At 30.0% G+C, this 19,504-nt stretch overlaps 1 protein-coding gene and 1 long non-coding RNA gene across 19 annotated transcripts in view; both read right to left on the bottom strand.

Moving 5' to 3' along the window:
* cnc (NFE2 like bZIP transcription factor cap-n-collar) overlaps positions 1 to 19,504 on the bottom strand; it is a 108,723-nt gene that overhangs the window by 28,694 nt on the left and 60,525 nt on the right. The gene's annotated exons all lie outside the window — the stretch shown is intronic.
* Positions 13,236 to 18,634, bottom strand: LOC148238343 (uncharacterized). Of its 2 annotated transcripts, none has more exons than XR_015811421.1 (2): positions 17,906 to 18,634; positions 13,236 to 15,716 (listed from the first exon to the last, which is right to left on the bottom strand). It is a non-coding gene; the product is annotated as an uncharacterized LOC148238343 (long non-coding RNA). The 2 variants fall into 2 exon arrangements; XR_015811418.1 differs by having other exon boundaries at positions 15,881 to 18,164.

Below are 19,504 nucleotides of genomic sequence, written 5' to 3'. Positions count from 1 at the left end.
AACTCTTAAGAATTCTACATATAAAAAGAGTTCAAATATTAAAAATAAAATTAAAAAATAATGTATGTGTGATATATCGGTTTTTGAAGACATGATAACTATCCTATAAATACACCTTGTATATATCTAAGTTTACTAGCCAGATTTATATGCTATCTTGTTTCAAAATGACGGCTATTCAAAAAATAATAAATGAAAACATTTTATAACAAAAATTTAAACAAAATAAAAATTAAAAATATAATATATTACTACACTACCTTAGAAAAAGTATCAAAAATGGTTGAATTGTCCCCGATTTTTCTAATGGCCGTTATCTATGGTAAATGTGTTAGAATGATTCAAATCAATAACAAATAGTTGCTTAAAGTAAAATTACAAACTTTATTCCTCCAATGCTCTATTAAATAGGAATTAAATTTTTAAATACTCAATGTGCCTTGATATGCATATCTCGAAACTATTCAACAAATCACAAGTTCACTCCGACACCCATCAAATAAAAACATACACATCAACACATTCAAATACCAGACAAACTCAACAGTTCCACAATCGACCCGTGAACGATGACCTGGCTGTATCGACTCACCAATCCGCCAGTCAGGATGACCGTCAAAAGTCCGACACATCGAATCAGAAAAAATAACATAGCCTAGGTCACACACAAACACATACGCAGGTGTCACACGGTACCGAAATCGCAACAAACAATTCCAACCCTTTGCGCCGTCGGCAAAGTCGTCACAGATGACCATCTCGGGGGAGAGCGGCGCGGACAATGATAGGAAACAATACCTACAAAGAGTTCGCAGGTGGCATTGTCGCCGGTAAACCATTTGTCATACGTTCGAACGGTGGCAGTCATCAATCTTTTGCCAAGTTTTGAAATTCCAGACGGCTAATGAAGACGGTCTCTTGTGTGCCACAATCTCGTCGGTTGATTCTGAGACAATAGATTGGATTCCGAGATAAAGACGATCGGATGATCGAAGACGTTTTTATTGGATTATAAATGTCCATCCATATGAAGCTGACCGGTCAAAGCTATTGAATGTTGTTTCATTAAATTGTGCAATGATGTTTTTAAATATATTAAGTAACGTTCTCAAATGTAAGACCTAGCTCGATTTGAATTATTCAACACGATATTTATCAATAAAATTAGGAAAATCTAGGAAAATTTAATATGTAATGATTGATTGGAATTATTAATATATAATAAACGCCAATTTCGTTCTCACAGAAGATTTATATAGGATTCGAACCTAAATCTTTCGGGTATTTGTTACCAACTATATTAATGGTCCATCGCGCTGGTAGAAAAAATATGTAGGATTAAACCTAATAATCTTTTGTATCTTTATATTGATTTTTAAAAACTATTCAACATCACCTCGATGTCCGGCAAATAAAAACATAAACAACAACATTCAAACATCAGTCAAACTCAATCTGTTTTTAAGTTACTACTTCTAGTAGTAAAATAGAACGCTCGATTATGAACCATTTATTAAAAATTTACTCACAGCTTACGACAAAATTACTAAACATATATAATTAATTGCTATTCTAAATAAGAATTAGGCCTATTATTGAATTTTAAATATCTTTTGTATCTTTATATTGCTTTATCAAAACTATTTAATAACGAAAACCCGTCAAATAATAAAAATAGACATCAACATCCAACTCACAGTTACACAATGAACTAGTTGTTTTTATGTCCCGCTAGTAATAAAATCGTGCCGTTGCTATTTGTACCTAATGCTATTTTAAATAAATTTTAAATATTTTTCGTATCTTTATATTGATATTTCACAACTATTTAACAATTAAATTCTAGACATGGTTCCACAATGAACTGACTTTTTTATTTCACGCTAATAAAAACGTGTCTTTGACGCATAGTGTGAACGCTCGGTTACCAAAAATGTATAACAAAGTTACTGACCATTTAAAAAAATAAGCTAACTATGTTTTAATTAAATTACTGATATTTTCAGAAGATCGTCACATTGTAGTGATAGTTTTTTCTACTATGTATAAGATTTTAATTGTGGTCGACTTAATTATCTAAATTATATGTTTAGTTTTTTTTTCTTTATAGCATAATGTTAAATTAAAAAATATGTAAAATCACATACTCTTGCGTAATTTTAAAACAAAGAAAATTGTAATTTATTTATTCTGGAATTTCAAGCTCAATACAACTATTTTTGCTCATAATAATATTTAAAATATCAATTTAATTTTAAATGCAATTAAAAAACAAATAATAAGTTATTTATTTTACATAACAAATAAGATAATGCATTTTTAAGGCAAAAACTGTAATATCACTTTGTAACAAAAATCATTCTAAAAATTAAACTTTTTAAATTAATAAATTATTATTTATTACTTACATTGAATAAAAATGTAAAATACAATATAAAATATAATAATAAATTATTAAAATGTAGTTATAAATTATTATTGAATATTTGGAAAATTTAAAAGAGGTGTTAAAAAATGATCAATTTTAAAGAATTTTATAAAAAATATAATCAAACATATCTAAATATAAGATCTCGTCAAATAAATTTGTGACGTGATAGAAGCTATTGTAAAATAAGTGTAAATATTATTTTTATTATTATTTTATATTTTAAGAAAAAGCTAATAATGTACTATAATTATTTTTTTTTGCTCAAGGCTAAAATAATATGGGTTATAAGAAACTGTTTTTTTATATCTATATTTACTTGGAAATATTTATTTTAGCTTGTAAAAAAATATACGATGATTAAGACAATCATTACAGTTATTATATTAAGAATAGAGTAAGTTTAATTTAAATATGTTACACTAATTATTAAAATAAATATATGCCCTTGATTTATGTTTAACCCAGGGCTGTGGAATCATTTAAAATTTTACCGACTCTAATTCGACTTTAACAATTTTAGTACAATTATTTTATGCCAGCATATAATTGATGGCAATAGAAACGATTTTTAAATTTAGAAAAATAAACGATTGATTTAGAAAATCTACCTTATTGACAAAAATATATTTTTTTAAATAAGTACAAAAAAAATATAAAAAAAACACGTGAAGTAAAATAAAATATTTAAATTAAATATTATAAAACAATTCATTAAAATAAATAACAATAAAAAATTATTTATTTATAATCGCAAGGAAAAAACTTGTTTCATTGGTTTTATTTTGCCATTAAATCCAAATTTAATCTTTTCCATCCGTGATTTAGATCTTAAAAATAATTGCTTTTAATAAGTCAGCGTTTATGGAAGCTTTTAAAAATTTGATTATTTTAAGCGCGGAAGATAAACGCTCTTCAACGCACTAAACGTGTTAAAGAAAATTATAAAAAGGAGTCGGAGTCGGAGTCGGTCGATTCCAATATTATCAATATATCCAGTCAGTTAGGTATCTACTCATTTCACGCACGACTGGTGCTTTTCTTACAATCATTACAGAATAAGGAATGCATTAATGGTATGTTTGAAACCGACGGTAAAAGCAGACGCTTTGTAGGGGGTGTCGATCTCTAGGGGGCCAAATAAGCACTTCATTAATCAAATATGCGGTTTCTTTGCGTGACATGCGACAAACACGCTTTGTTTACCGCATTTTCCATAAATAATCGTGCCTACTTGCGACAGAGAAAAAAAAACCTCGATAGCATAAAAGACGAATCGTTAAGATGCGCGTGTGAGTGAAATTATATAGCTCGTCCAATTAGAAGCACCGTCCAAGTGGGAGGGTCAGAAAATAACATCTTGGAGTCGAATTGTAGAAGCACTCAAGAACTATTATAGGTTTATTAAATTGGACAAAAAAAATGACCGCAGCTTTTCTACGAAATGGGTTCTCGCAGCATCCGCGATGAGATAGACGGAGAAAAAACGTGTAATTATGATGAGCCGAGATCTAAAATTATGAACGAGATGGAGAATAAAAAACGGTATATAGAGATAGAAACATCTCCGTCGGGAAACGCGAGCTTTTCGAAAATTTCACACGGCCTGAGCGTATTGAATAATTGATCAATTTTCTACTATAGCGGTATAGAAACATCATCGAATAGATTAGTGTACAATATATATATATGCATTATGTTTAAGAGATTATTTATGTTAACTATGTATATATTAAAAAAAATATATATAATAGAAAGCTAGTTTATTGCTTCCTGTTTTCAGTCATTAAATTTTATTGTGTATTTTTTTATATATCTAAAAACTTATACTATATCCAAGAAGTCCTTCTATTAGTAAGTAATTTCATTGCATAATAATAATATACAGTACCGAGCAAAAGAAACACTCGAAATCAAAGGTACTAATTTAAGATATATCCGTAATCCTTTGTTGGATTTCTCAGAATTTTTAGCACTCATTTATGGATATATTTACATTGCTATGGAATGGTTACTTACTCAATTGACTGCCACATACCGTGGTAAAAATATTTATAAGTATTACATTTTAACTGCAACTTCATGGATGTTTTTGCACTGTATCATCAGTTTTTTTAATTAAGTAATGCAGAAAAAATGAGATTAAATAATTGAAATATCTATTAACTAAAATATGTATGTATATAATAATTAAAATATATACTAGAAATAAAACTTTATGGTAATTTGATATATGTATATAATATATAAGCAAACAGTCCTTCTTATTTACTCTTTACTATTATTAAATAACTAGTTGTCGGTCCCTCGCTGCTGTGAGGTACCGTAGCTAGCGAGTGTGTTAACCGTTAATAAATAAATATAAGTGGGAATGCTCTTTAACCATTTCGCTACTTTGTTGTTTCATTGACTAGCAAAAATATATCCTAAAATCCCTCTTAAACAAAATGTTTATAAATAAATCTATTTATAAAGGATGTTAAGCACACTTTCATCATTGTTTAGTTAATTTAAAAATATCGGAAAGTAAGTTTAGATATTGAAAATTAATGACAAATATTGCCAATTTTTCAGGGACCTGACAATAAGATAATTAACTATATAGCTGATTAATTTATCTAAATTAAAATTTGTAAATTTATATAATAATATTTCTAGGACATCATACTGAAATTAAAAAAAATATATTATGCTATTATTAAATGGAATAAAATACCATTGTTTTTATTTAGTAGGCTAATATAAATAGTTAAATAAATAAATTGGTTCTTTATGTGATTTTTTCATGAATCGGCTTTTTACGTGAAATCTAAGAAAACTATTAGCATATGTTACATAATTATGATTTATGTTATGCGAGTTTTTATTAGATTGTCTTTGAAAACACGTTAATGTTACTTAACAAAAATTTACGAATTTCTTTATTATATAATATGATACCACCAAAAGACTTTTAGCGAAACATCGCAAAACAATGTCTAAAATATAAATATAAATTGCAAATAGCTTTAATACAAAATATAAAAATTAATATATAACAATATTAAAATGATTGATAATAATTTTTTATCATTTAAACATTTAATTTTTGAAATAGTTGAGATGGAATTAAGAAAAACAGCACAAATTTATTTGTTCCTAATGATTCTTGTAAATGATGCAAAAAAACTTATGATAGAATACGACTTTTTGAAAACAAAGAATCGACTTGAAAAAGAAAATAAAAATAAATAAGAAATAAATATTGGTTAAAAATATGGTGGACAAATTTTTAAAAAAAAAACTATTGAGGATACGATATAAAAAAATAAAATATGAAAAGGGAATAAATATTGATTGAAAATACAGTGGATAAGATTTTTAAATATGTATTATGAAATATAAATATGCAATGTATAATAAATAGTTTTCATATTTAGGATCTATATGACCTAAAATAAGTTTAAAAATTCAGCGAAGATAAATTATTAGCTTTAAATGCAAAAATATTGAACCATAAATATTTTAAAACTTTAAAAACAGCAATTCTATTAAGAAATTCTATAACAATAACAAAAAAACATTGTAACGTTTGAAAATTCTGTGAATAAATGTGTTTTTGTAATGTTTATCAACTTACTGTATCATCAAATCAGTCAGTTACGAGAAAGTTTCTTTATTAAGAAAAAATAATAATTCATTTAAGATACAAAAATTTCATTGTATTTTATAAAAAAATAATATCGCTTCAGTGTATATTTTTTAATGTACAAAATAGCTCCTATATATGAGATATAATGTAATAAATTTTGTGGACACGATAAGTACCGTATTTTTAATCAAACTGATCCGCCATATTGCTTTAAATTAGCTGCCATTTAAAAAAAATTCTCCTTATAAAAATCTTTTATAATAAATTTGAAATATATATATCTTGTTTCAAATTAGCGACTTTTTCAAAAACTAAGAAAATTGTAACTCAATTAAAAAAATATATTAGAGAAAAAAAATAGCTAAAAATGTTTTATCATACATAATTTAAATTAAATTAAAAAGTATTTTGTTTATATAATATATGATATACAAAGGGTTTTATTGGACACGATACCTGCCGTACTTTTTATCAGATTTCATTAACTTTTTTAAACTAAGCTTGTAAACATATTGAACTAACCCGCCTAATCTTGTTTCAAAGTAGCATCTACAATATTTTTTTTTTTTAAATATTAAAAAAAAAATGTAAACGTTAAAAAATTTCTACAATAAATTTTTAAATTAAATTTAATTGAATTTAATCAAAACAAAAAAAAATATGAATTTTTGCGGACAGATCTTCCCGTTCTTGTAATATATCTGATAAGATCTTTAGATGGGTTGATATGCCATTTTGTTTTAAAAGAGTTTCTATTAAAAAAAAAATAGAAAATCTTTCCTATATCAAAAAAGTTTGAAAACAAATCACACAATGCGGGGAATTTTTTTATAAAATGCACATGAAATATGTTCTCACACGGCTATCGATCAAAATGTTATTGCAATATTAACATAACGAATCGTGTAGGTAAACAAATTATATTATAAAAGGACTAACGTAAACATAAGCCGCGGCTGTATAAAGACGATCTTCCCTCGGGACTGATGCATCATTTTTAGGACCAAATGTCACCTCTGCTGCGACTGAATTGATTATCAACGATTGTCAAAACAATTTCAAATTATTAAATATATTTATAAATATCAGCTTGAATAAATTACTATGATATAAAATATTGGAATCCGAAGAACAGATATACCAATAAAAAATAAATTACCTTAGCTTCGAATATGTATAAATCCTCATGATTTTGTATAAAAAACGCGTTCACAAAAATCACTCACTGAAAATCACTTGTCGCATGCATATATGTGAAAAAATCAAATAAAATACTGAAATTTGTCACTGATTTAGGGCACAATGCACAAAACGGAACTGTCTACACAACACTGATTCGATAACGGCCAATAAAGTCGCGATTTGCCGAAATCACCAATAAAAAGCGCGGACACCGATCGCGTGTGCGTCTGAGTCGAACGCTGAAAAAAAGCTACAAAATGGAGCCGCGAGGACAATGGCGATCGGAGTGAGCGGTGGGGGTAAGAAGTAGGCGGAGTTGCAGGACTCGGAGCGGGACGGCGCGCGTTCTCATTGGCCGAAGCTTTTCCAGTGGCGCACCGGCATGGTTTTAAAATCGAACGGAATAAGAATTACCCGCGATGATTAATTGCTTCTTTTTTTGCGCAAAAACAAAATATTACAATAACACATGTACACACACGATTCGCTGAAATTTTATCGAGCGATCTTCCCGTCCGGTCGCCATTACCAGCCTTGTATAACGATTTATCAAAAACTTGCATGATTTTGATTTATGGTCGACGTTCGCGGCTCGTGATCGCGAATGGAAAACTAATTAAAAAGGCGGCGACATTAGCATTTATATTAATACGCTCATTATGTACTACGATTACATATGTATTAACAGAAGTTGCAAAAAACACTTACGACCATTAAGAAAAAAATATACAGCTCTAAAAATCACTTTAATTTCTCCATGCATATTTAAATGCAGAATAAAATATCTACTGAAAACATTACACTTTTGTTCAAGAACTATTTACTGAATCTTAAGAAAACATTAAAATAATTTTGTCCATATACGAGTAGCGACAAATTTCTACTTTTTTAAAACTAATTTGAATCAAAACCGGACGTTTTGTATGTAATTTCTCCAAATTATTGAAAAGCAATTGGATAAAGAAATATGTAGAGAAAATAGCAGTAGTACCTACACAAGAGAGGTTTATTTTTTCCTATAGCTAACTTTGATGGTCAGTTGTGCCTAACATTCTGTTATCTTGATTTTATCGGGAATTCTCGATTAGTTGTTGATAGTTATTATCAGAAACGTCATTTCAGCTTTTTACAGGAGGGGGAAGGGGCAAAAGTTGGCCAGACAGTGATCGTTTTTAACACATTACGGTTCGCTATTTTCGCGGAAATTTAAGTGTTTTGACAAGGTACCTTTTATCACAAAATAAATATAAATATATATGTATCACCGTCTCTCGATAAAAGTTTATATCTTCTTTACGTACGCACGATATTTTTACAAGCCTAAGTTCCATTATTTGTAACCTTCGAAAGAGCGTAAAATGAATGACCGCAAAATTTCACTAACACACGAAAACGCGTGAACGGACAATTATGTTCTATTATATTGATTTTATTAAGAATCATAGTATTTCGTTAAATGACATTCATTTTATAAAAAACTATGCTTTCTGAACCTTATAAAATATTACATAGATGGAAGGATATATCCAACTATTGTAAATGAGTAGCAGTAAATTTCGGTATTTGATCAGAAAAAGGAAGAAACCAAGAAATAACAAAGAATTAACAACAACACTAGCTGAATTTTATAAATTTAACGTTTTATAGATTGTATTATCGGAAATTTGACAACTAGATTTGCAGCAAAAGAAATAAATAATGCCAAAAGGAGCCGAAAGTAATAACGAAGAGTTTACAAGACCATTTAACCAAGATACAAGCATGGCTCTGGAATTGGAGGATAAAGACCAATGAAAACAAATTTCTTTATGTTACCTTCATGTTAAGCAGGGACACGTTCTTCCGGTCTTAAAATAACTTTTTTTTATATGATAGCTATCCTTACCGATATTACTATGGACTTCTAATATAAGAGGGCTGATCAAAGTATATTCAAACCGAATTTTGGTCAATATGAGGGCACAAAAACAATTATCACTTCTCAGAAGTCAAAAATTCACGTCAAAAGCAATAAAATCATGTCGACGCTGTCGCAGTGGGAACGCTCGGTAACGAGCGTTTCCACTACGACGGTGGCGGCACGATTTTATTGCTTTTGGCGTGGATTTTTGACTTCTGAGAAGAGATAATTGTTTTTTGCGCCCTCCTATTGGTCAAAATTTGGTTTAGATGTGCTTAATTCGATATAAAGTCTTAATATAAACGCTTGAAAATCGAGCTTTTTCACCGCAATTCACTATACGGCAACACTGAGCAGCAAAGAAAACTGCTATTTATCAGATATATATTGTGAGCAGATATTTTTGATAATTTTTAATGCCCAATTAAAATATATGTATTAGATTTAGATGTCCTACATTATTTTTTGTAATATTATTTTAAAAAATAAAGCGTTCCCACTACGACGGCACCGACAAGATTTTTTGCTTTTGACGTGGATTTTTGATTTCTGAGAAGGGATAATTATTTTTACGCTCTCCTAATGGTCAAAATTTGGTTAAGATGTGCTTTAAGTCGTAATATTGTTATAAAAAGTCATACAACTGCATTAAACCCTTGAATTTGGCCATAAAAATGCATGCCATTTAATAAAATAATAGGTACGAGTAAACAGGGATTATGTGGTCGTTTTTTAATATTTTATTACATTTTTTTGGATAAATTCAAGGTGGGGGAGAAATGCTCTTCCCGCCACTATTTATTATTAAAAATATATATGTAACGCTGCATTTTTAGCAATTAAGCGCTACAGACTTTGCGTCTAACGATAACACTGATATCAAACTATAACATAGGAAAAATAAAGATCTAAACAACATTCAGTCTTAATGATAAAAACATTATTAACCTTTCAATTACAATTTCACGATTGTGTTTTGGCATATAACGCATTGTAACGTATCATAGCAAAATGTTTAAATTTAAATAATATAATTGAAATTTTAACACGTTCCTGCTTCCGGAGTCTTTGGCGATAAGCTCGAGCAGTCGGTATGACCGGGCGAAAATCAAAAAGATGAAATATGAATTACAAAACGCATTGTTTTAGCGAATCGTGTCCGACACGAAAAATCCAACATGGCGATCTAGATAAGGCGGCGTCAGAAAATCCAACACGAGCACGCATACGCTGGCGAGGAAGACGCTATTGTGATTTTGGGCTCATGAATATTCATTCGGAAAATAGGCGCTCGTAAATTTCTCTATTATCGCAGCACGCGAGTCACTTATCTTCCGCTCGCTTAAATCGAATCCATTTTTCAAAGTCAACGTAATTACAAAATAAAAACACGCGATAAAACAACGGCCGAGCAGGTGAAAAGCTTTCATTCGCTTTTCGGCCGGTGGGCGCGATCGTTGTGGATTTTAAAGCCGTGCCGGGGGCGTGGCCTACCAGCAGTAAATCCAATAAGACATTTTATACATTTTTGTCGTTGACATGGCTGGACAAAAATATTTCCAATAAGACATTTTCCCGATTTTCACAATCCTAATAAGACAATAATGTAATTAGGAGAAGCAAATTAAACATTTAATAAAATATAAATATCGTAAAGATGAGAGCATTTTGTTGATATTTCCAAACCTTTTTGACATAATTTATTACATAAAATTATTAATTACTAAATTTTAACAACAATAAAAACGTTTAATGTTGTATTAAATATTAAAAAGGCAAACGAATTCATAAATGTAATACTTTTACTATTTTTAATAATCTTTCAGATAGTATATTGATTTCAAATTTCAAAAAAAGGTATTTCGAATAAAAACGATTAATTGCTATATTTTCGATTGCAAGAAAAAATTGGAAAACTTAAAAAATTAAAATAAAAAAAGTTTGAAAAGCGCTGAATGCAAGGCACGGATCGTATTATATATTTTTTGTAATTTAAAAAAGTTTCTTTTGTCCAGAGCGATATCAAATTCTACAGCCGATCCCTTCTGACGCATATGCGTGAGCGAAACAAAACAAAATCCATTATCTGCGTTTTAACCCTCAAAGGACCGCACATTTTCACCAAGTATTAACATTTTGCTCAAGAAACGCCATATCGAAAATCGGTTGTGAAAGTTCGTACGTTTCAATTTGAATAGATAGTCATCGTAGATTGTTCGACAATAACCCTACCGTAAATTCGAGGACCTGCGTCACGATGACGATTCAAGTCCTATGGGTGAAATGGCACTCTTTGGTCAGAAATGTTTGCGAGGTCGCTAACTTTTAAAACTATCACGGATGTTACACAGTAAACACGCTGGAACAACCCCGATTCACCGTGACTCAGGAAAGGATATAGAAGATGACCTATTTTATGCATTGAACTCAGCGAAGCTATTAGTTTTGATTGTAATATCATCTAAACATCCTAATTTTTTAAGCCACAACATTATAATAGACTAAATTTTATTTATATGTAAAACAATTCAGACTTTAAATAATAAATATATAATAAATGGTTTGAAACTACAGCAATCCTTTAAAATACGATATTGTAAGTGAATAAATAACTAAAATTATTTATTTATAGATGAATTTCCAATAAAAAACATTAATTTAAGCGAATAGCAAATGAGTTAAAAACGAACATTTTTACTAGTTAGTAATTGTAACTTAAATTATCCATATGTGCTTTGTAAGAATATAAAGAACTTAATTCATTAACATAAAAAAATTATTATATTTGATTCAAAGCTAAGTTAGTTGTAGCTATTCCTGAATTTTATATTTTGAAGAAGCGTGTAATTAAAATAATATACTTTAGCTAATAAATATAACGAAAATCTTCTGTAAAAATTGTAGGTAGATACAGAGTTAAAAATAACATTAATCAGTTAAATATTCTGTTAATAATGTCTAAATGATACTTCGTAAAATAAACCATCATTAAAAGTTTTTTCAAATTATACCAAATACTTTTACTACACTTTGGTGTAGCAATATCATTATTTATATAAAGTTTTGGTTTCATTATAGTGTAGATAATGCAACATTAATCTTGTCTGTATCAATAAATATTGAGACATCTCTCAATTTTTGTGTTAAATCAGACAGAAACCGTAAATATAATAAAAACAAGTTGTACCAATTCAATCAAAACGTGCTTTTTATATTTCTAAGGCAACTAGTAGTACATTCATATGTTACAGTGAATTTATATTTTTACTGCGTTTTAGTTATATCATATCCGAATACATTTTCACCGGTAGATATATATTTATATTATGATAAGTGCTAGAGAAATTATGTGCTGATCTAAAATGTCTATGAAACTTAATTTGACAGTTGCGAAACGTCAATTAGTTGTTCAAACTGCAAGTTCTAAGAATAAATATAATTTTTTAATTTTTATTAGAGGCTTGAGTTTCGTATGTTCTTAATCGATGTAATGTTACAATTCTAATAATAATAATATGCATACCAGATTATCCGTTCGTGAACAAATACAGTTTTACTGATATTGAGTAGTGAAATTCTTTTCCTACTAGTTGAAATATAAATTTACTAGTAATACACATTAACTGTAAGATATATAACATGATAAATATCTTTAGTGTTCTCAAAGCATTTTACTTTTAAAGCAAATAATTCATCCGGCAAAGGTCGCAATAATATGTTTTTTCTTTAATGGAACATTTTTTACTTTTGCCGCCATTTTGAAATAAGATGGCGAATCAGACTGGCAAACGAACTTTACCGAAATATTAACAAGGTGTATTTTTTATAAAAATTCATAGCGAAATAATAAAAAAAAATATGACAATTATTGTGTTATCAAAAAAATATAGAAAAAAAAACAATTTTAATTTCTATTATAGAACGTTTTTGAATGAGGGACGAACTTTTTTCATTAGCCACCATTTTGAAACAAGATGGCGGAAGAAGCTGGCAAAGAGACACAAGGTTTATTTATCAGAAAAGTATAATATATATAAGTATAAAAAAATAATAAAAAACCGTTATATCCCATAGCAATTTCAAAAAAATAATAATTTATTTTTTTATTTTTTTTTATTTATAGTATATACATATATTCATTATGTCTGATTGACTTATCTAGTTGGTACAGATTTACCGCGTTGTAACGCATTGGACTTATGTCTGTCAGGTTACAACGGAATATTTAAAATAAATGAACGTATGGTTGAAATAGAGAAATATAACATATAAAAAAATTAATTCAAATATGAAATTCATCATATAATATTTGCTGAATGAATTTTTTTATATATATTTTCCATACCTAGTTCTCTGTTTTAAAAGTCATGACACGCCACTGATCTTTAGTAATACCTATTTCAATTTTTCAGTTATCTTTCATTGCTAAAGGCGATTTAAATTTCTATTAAAAATCTAGTAAGTTCAACTCTCAACGATCTTTTGCAATTGATCTATGCTACAAAATGTTGCATATATTACAATATAAGTTTAGTAAGAACTAAACTATATGAAACGAAGCTTTAGTTACTAAAGCTTCGATGTATCGTTTCAGTTGTATAGACAAAGAAAAACTGATAGATTTTCATCGTCTATAGAAAAAACAAAACGATTTATCGAAGCATCACTATACGCGTTCATTTTTTTTACACCCGCGCACATTTTTTACTCAGCCGTTGATTAGTTCGGCCGCCGGTCGCCGGGGCCGGCTGACGGTTTATAAGACCAATTAAAATAATAATATTTCAACGTCAAGATAAACAAAATGGGCCCCCCTTTTGACGGGCGGGGTATACGTTTCACCGTTTGTTCGGCTCCCCTCGCCGTCGGATACGCAATCTAATCTAATACACAACAATGCCACGGGGCGGTGCCAGACACGCACACAGACGACGCCATTGGTGGTGAAACGTGCCTGCGTGTGTGCGTGTGAAAGCTTCAAAAGTGGGGTGATGGAAAATCGACGCGAGCTTATTACGCCCAAAAGCTAAATCCATAAATGTATGTATGTTTATAAATAGGATCAACCTTATAGATTGTGCTAGTGTGAATTTCAATTCGTGTGTACCTTACTAACATAGACACTCGTGGTTATAAATAACAATGTTTCTAAAATTAATTTTATACAAAAAAAAAACAGATTTTGATATTTCGCAACAGCGCATTGCTAACGGTTTTGATTGAAATTTTGTGTATGTAATATTCCAATACCACGAGCAAGATATCGGTGAGAATTAATTCCGGCCAATAAATGCATATGGGCCCGGCGTGTCAAACCCGTATGCCACAGTATGACTGCGCTATGTACAATGAAGATAGCAATATGACAAATGCACCAGCAATGACTATGCTGTTTGACACAATTGCATTCATTTAGAAAACGGAGCCATTAATAAGTGTTTGTATGAAATCGGCCCGAATCCTTCTCGCAGGACTTTCGGTAAGGGGTGCCTGAGAAGACGATTGTCAATTAAATATTTATGTATACGTCACAATTAGCATTATACTCAATAAACAATAATGACACATTACATAAGTAACTAATAAACTGTTTTACCTAAGAATTTATTTTTGCATTTTTTATATTTGTTCGCGTAATGAGAATTTATTTTTCAAAATAAACTTTAAATAATAAATATACGAAACAGTCAGTAAAATCAGTAAAGTAGTATTATGCTAAGGACTTTTTTTAACAAAAAATGTGCTGGAAGTCATTTCTTGTCAAGCTTTTCACTAAAGAAAATCATATTTAAATAAAAATATCTAGTCCGAAAATATTTTTTTGAAATCATATCGGAATACATTCTCACCGGTAAAAATATAATTTATCTGGCAGGTGCTAGTGAAATAATGATTTTAAATTTTTTCATACGTAATAATATATACATTTACATACTTATTTACATTCCAGTAAAGTTATATTTTTACTAGTGAAGTCAAATACATTTTCACCAGTAGACATATTTATATTCTTACCAGCTAATATATCAATATAGCGCTAGTCAAATTATATGCTATTTTAAGATGTCTCTAAAACTCAATTTGACAGTTGCGAAACGTAAATGTGCAGTTCAAACCCAAACCTAACATACATGAATTAACCAAACCCAACTTGACCTAACGAAAGTTCTAAAACTAATTACAATTTTAAACCTTTTATTAGATCAAATCTCAAATACAAACTCAACCAACTCTACTTTCAGGGAGAAAAATAAGTCTATTCATGGCGAAATGGCAAACCAAACAGAGCGTAAATTAGCTGTTGCAAAACGTCCATTTGCTGTTCAAACCCAAACCTAACCAAATGAAAGTTCTAAAACTAACGTGAAGTCTAATATACAAATTAAGGCAACTCAACTCTCAAGGGAAATAAGCGAAATAAGAAGTACAGACCGGCGTTACATCTCGCATATTGCTTCATAGATATATTATGTTTATCAAAGTATATTCAAACCACTGCTGATATAAGAGTACTGGCTAAAGTGTATTCAAACCGAATTTTGGTCAATAGGAGAGCGCAAAAACAATTATCACTTCTCAGAAGTCAAAAATTCACGTCAAAAGCAATAAAATCGTGTCGGCGCCGTCGCAGTGGGAACGCTCGGTAACGAGCGTTCCCACTGCGACGGCGCCGACACGATTTTATTGCTTTTGGCGTGGATTTTTGACTTCTGAGAAGAGATAATTGTTTTTTGCGCACTCCTATTGGGCAAAATTTGGTTTAGATATACTCTAATTTTAATCGTATCTAATAAACTTTTTCACAAAAATTGATTATATAGCAGTAAATATATTTGCTGAAGCAACAAAAACTCTCGTATAGTGAGCTTTTGTGTCGTCAATTGTTTATGAGCAACAATTAATTTTAGTCTATGTTTGATAATTTATGTTTTTAAACACTATGTCCAAAATTTTTCTGTTCTAAACTACACAATCACTAATAGTAAATGAGTTTCATTAATGATAACCAGTTTAAGTCATATTTTCAAGTTGTCTACATTGAGGAGTTTGTCTGCCTCGATGTTGACGTGCTGTTAGAGCCTCACTTCATGTTTAGCAAGCAGCAAAACGATTTATGTATTTAATGGTATGTCGTGTTCAATGTATTTAACTGTATTTAAGAAATGGCGTAAAAATTGAATATATAAAATACGTAATGCTCTTTTGGATCACACTGTACTTCTGATGTTCGGCCGCAGCGTACGTGTGCGTTATGAATAAGTTTATCTCGAATCATTAAGGGCCGCATTTCGCCCGATCGTGAGCTTTTCACGGATCGATCCACAATGGCGTTTCACTAGACGCGACACACAAAAGGTCCACGGTTCGAATCCCGTATTGAGACGTCTCCCGCGGGGATTGAAACGTCATTTTTAGAAATGAAAAAAAAGCAACACAACGCGGCCAAAACGTAAATTAATCATTCGTACTCAAGGTGCGCATGCGCCAGGTGACGCGGAAAATCATTTTCTCATTTCTAAGAAAAAATATTCCATGGTATTTGGACCCGTAGCAAGAAATTTTTAATACAGTATTAAATGATTAATATATTTAATAGACAATAACGACAAATAATAATAGAAGAGTACTTTATACATTACAATAATAATTTTTATAGATTTTTTTAACCAAAAAAATACTGTGTAGTCAAAAAGAACCAAGAATCATAGAGTATTTTGTCAGCTTATCTAGGCTTAAAATCCAAATTTATAGAATATGTAGTGCATTTAACAGTTATGAATCAACAACATTGCATTCTAAAACAATATCATATCGGTAAACTTTCAAAATCCTCGTCATCGTTTCATTACCTCCTTAATAGAACAATAACATTCTACAGCCTCAACCGGATCTTTACAACGATTATCAGTAGCCAAATGCTCAAGACAAGAGTTATAAGTGTACTACGAAAAACTATAGATACACAGCCGTTTTTTCATCTTCTACAAAATCAGCCCACTCAAAAATCCGTCGAACCTCGTCGATGTGTCAAGGTCGCGCAGTGGTCCAAAAGCGGAGATGTTAATCCGCGAACAACTAAACTCCAAAATCATCACTCCATTTCGCCGAGCGCTCTCGGCGCCGATGAATAGAAACCGTCTACAAAGGATGATTCGGTGTTTTCACCTTTTGCCAAGTAGTCGTGATAACGTCAAAAATTTTCGGGTGTCACCGTGATATCGACGAACTTCGAGTAGATGACCGTAGCCGGACATGTCGCGTGCATCTATGCACTTTGACCGCTGCTCCGATAGGTACCCATTTTTTATACGTGTCGAATCTGCTTCAAAACGTTTATCTGTGAGGGTGCGTTAACATGAATAAATTCACGAAGGAGGAGAGCTGTGCTGCGATCGATTTTTGGACCCCCCTTAGTGCGAAAATGTGCTTAGTAACGCAATGACCATTTCTCAGACGGATGTGTATGTATGCACAGTCGAGCTTGGTTATAGCTGGAATCTCGTTATATCGTCAACTAGTGTACCTTTTAGCTCTTCTCCATATCAACATGATACATTGAAAATATCTACTACATATTACAAACAATCTGGCGTAAAATATTGTTCAGTACCAATATACTTTATAAATAAATAGGATTAGTATAAACAACCCCAGAGAAGGTATATAGGTTTTCATATGCCTATTATATTCTTAACTATTTGAGCAGATCGATATTTAGACAGTACGTTAGATATTATCTAAAAGAAGTTTGTTTCGGCTTCACTTCTCATTATTTTATGTGTTAATAGGAACCTAATAATATCTGGAAAATTATATTAAATCTAATCAAAAATAAACCACAAGAAGTAAGTGGATTTCTGTAGGTATGCAAGTATGTAAAAAAGTGGGGGTTTTTTAAATTACTATATTATAGAATATTTTTTAACTCTTAACTTTTATCTCTAGGATTTTTATAAGCAGAGTTACAATTTTTTTAATGTTTATATGCCATTTAATTTTTTATTCTATTTTACTTTTTTCCCTAAGATTGTTTTTAATCTCAAAACTGAGTCATATTAATTCTGTTCAATGACCAATATTAATTTTGGAGTATTTTATGCAATAAAAAATAGGTAACGATAATTTTATGAAAAGCATGCGTAAAATAATTACAAATATTCTTATAGTAATATATGTTGATATTACATTAGTGATTATAATCTTGAACACAGAATCATTGACATATGAAGACACAAAGATAAAAACGTGTTAATTAGCATAAAGGAGGTCTCAAAATATTTAGATATTTGCATAGGAGAATTTTTTCAGGTAGTTATAAAAATATTTACAAAAAACACAGAAGGATGTGTTATTTTATATATTTTCATTTATGATATATAATAAAACTGTAATTAATCGCAAAACTACAGTTGAACTACACTTAAATGTTTTCTATTTAGTGATATATAAGAGCTTTGGAATATTTTTTAAATTATAAATAGGTAATTAAGATTTCATAAAGAGCGTGAAAAAAAATATTAAAATTTTATTTTCAATTTTAACACGAAATTCTTCACATATCGAAAAAATAATAATATCAATGTAACGCATTTTGCATTTTTTTAAGCTAATATAAAAGCAAAAAAAGTAATGAGCTCTTATAAGCAATCAAAATATATATCAAATATTTATATTAAAAAAATATATAAGAATCGAATAGAGCACATCTAAACCAAATTTTGGCTAATAGGAGAGCGCAAAAAACAATAACCCTTCCCAGAAGTCAAAAATCCACGTCAAAAGCAATAAAATCGTGCCGTCGCCGTCGCAGTAAGAACGCTCGTTACCGAGCGTTCCCACTGCGACGGCGCCGACACGATTTTATTGCTTTTGACGTGAATTTTTGCCTTCTGAGAAGTGATAATTGTTTTCGCGCTCACCTATTGATCAAAATTCGGTTTAAATATATTTTGATCAGCCCTCTTATGTCAGTAAGGATAGCTATCATATTTTTAAAACCTAGTGTAATATCGAAATGCAGACAAACTATGAAGCAATATGTGAGATGCAATGTCTGTCTGTATTTATTTTTTCGCTTATTTTCCCCTGAGAGATGAGTTGTCTTAGATTGTATTTTGGACTTGACCTAATGAAAGTTCTAAAACTATAATTAGTTTTAGAACTTTCATTTTGTTAGGTTTGGGTTTGAACAGTAAATGGACGTTTCGCAACAATCAAATTGAGCAAAATTATCAGTTAAAATATATTTTTGCTAGTAGAAATATATATCTACTAGTGAAAATGTACTTGAACTTTACTAGTGAAAATATAGCTTTACCAAAAAAATACACATTCACTGTAACATTTATACATCGGATCAAAA

The sequence above is a fragment of the Plectrocnemia conspersa genome, unplaced genomic scaffold (assembly GCF_051122295.1).
Source record: "Plectrocnemia conspersa isolate PC_06_02 unplaced genomic scaffold, ASM5112229v1 ptg000001l, whole genome shotgun sequence".
NCBI lineage: Eukaryota > Metazoa > Arthropoda > Insecta > Trichoptera > Polycentropodidae > Plectrocnemia > Plectrocnemia conspersa.
This window is presented reverse-complemented; position numbering and strand designations above follow the sequence as displayed.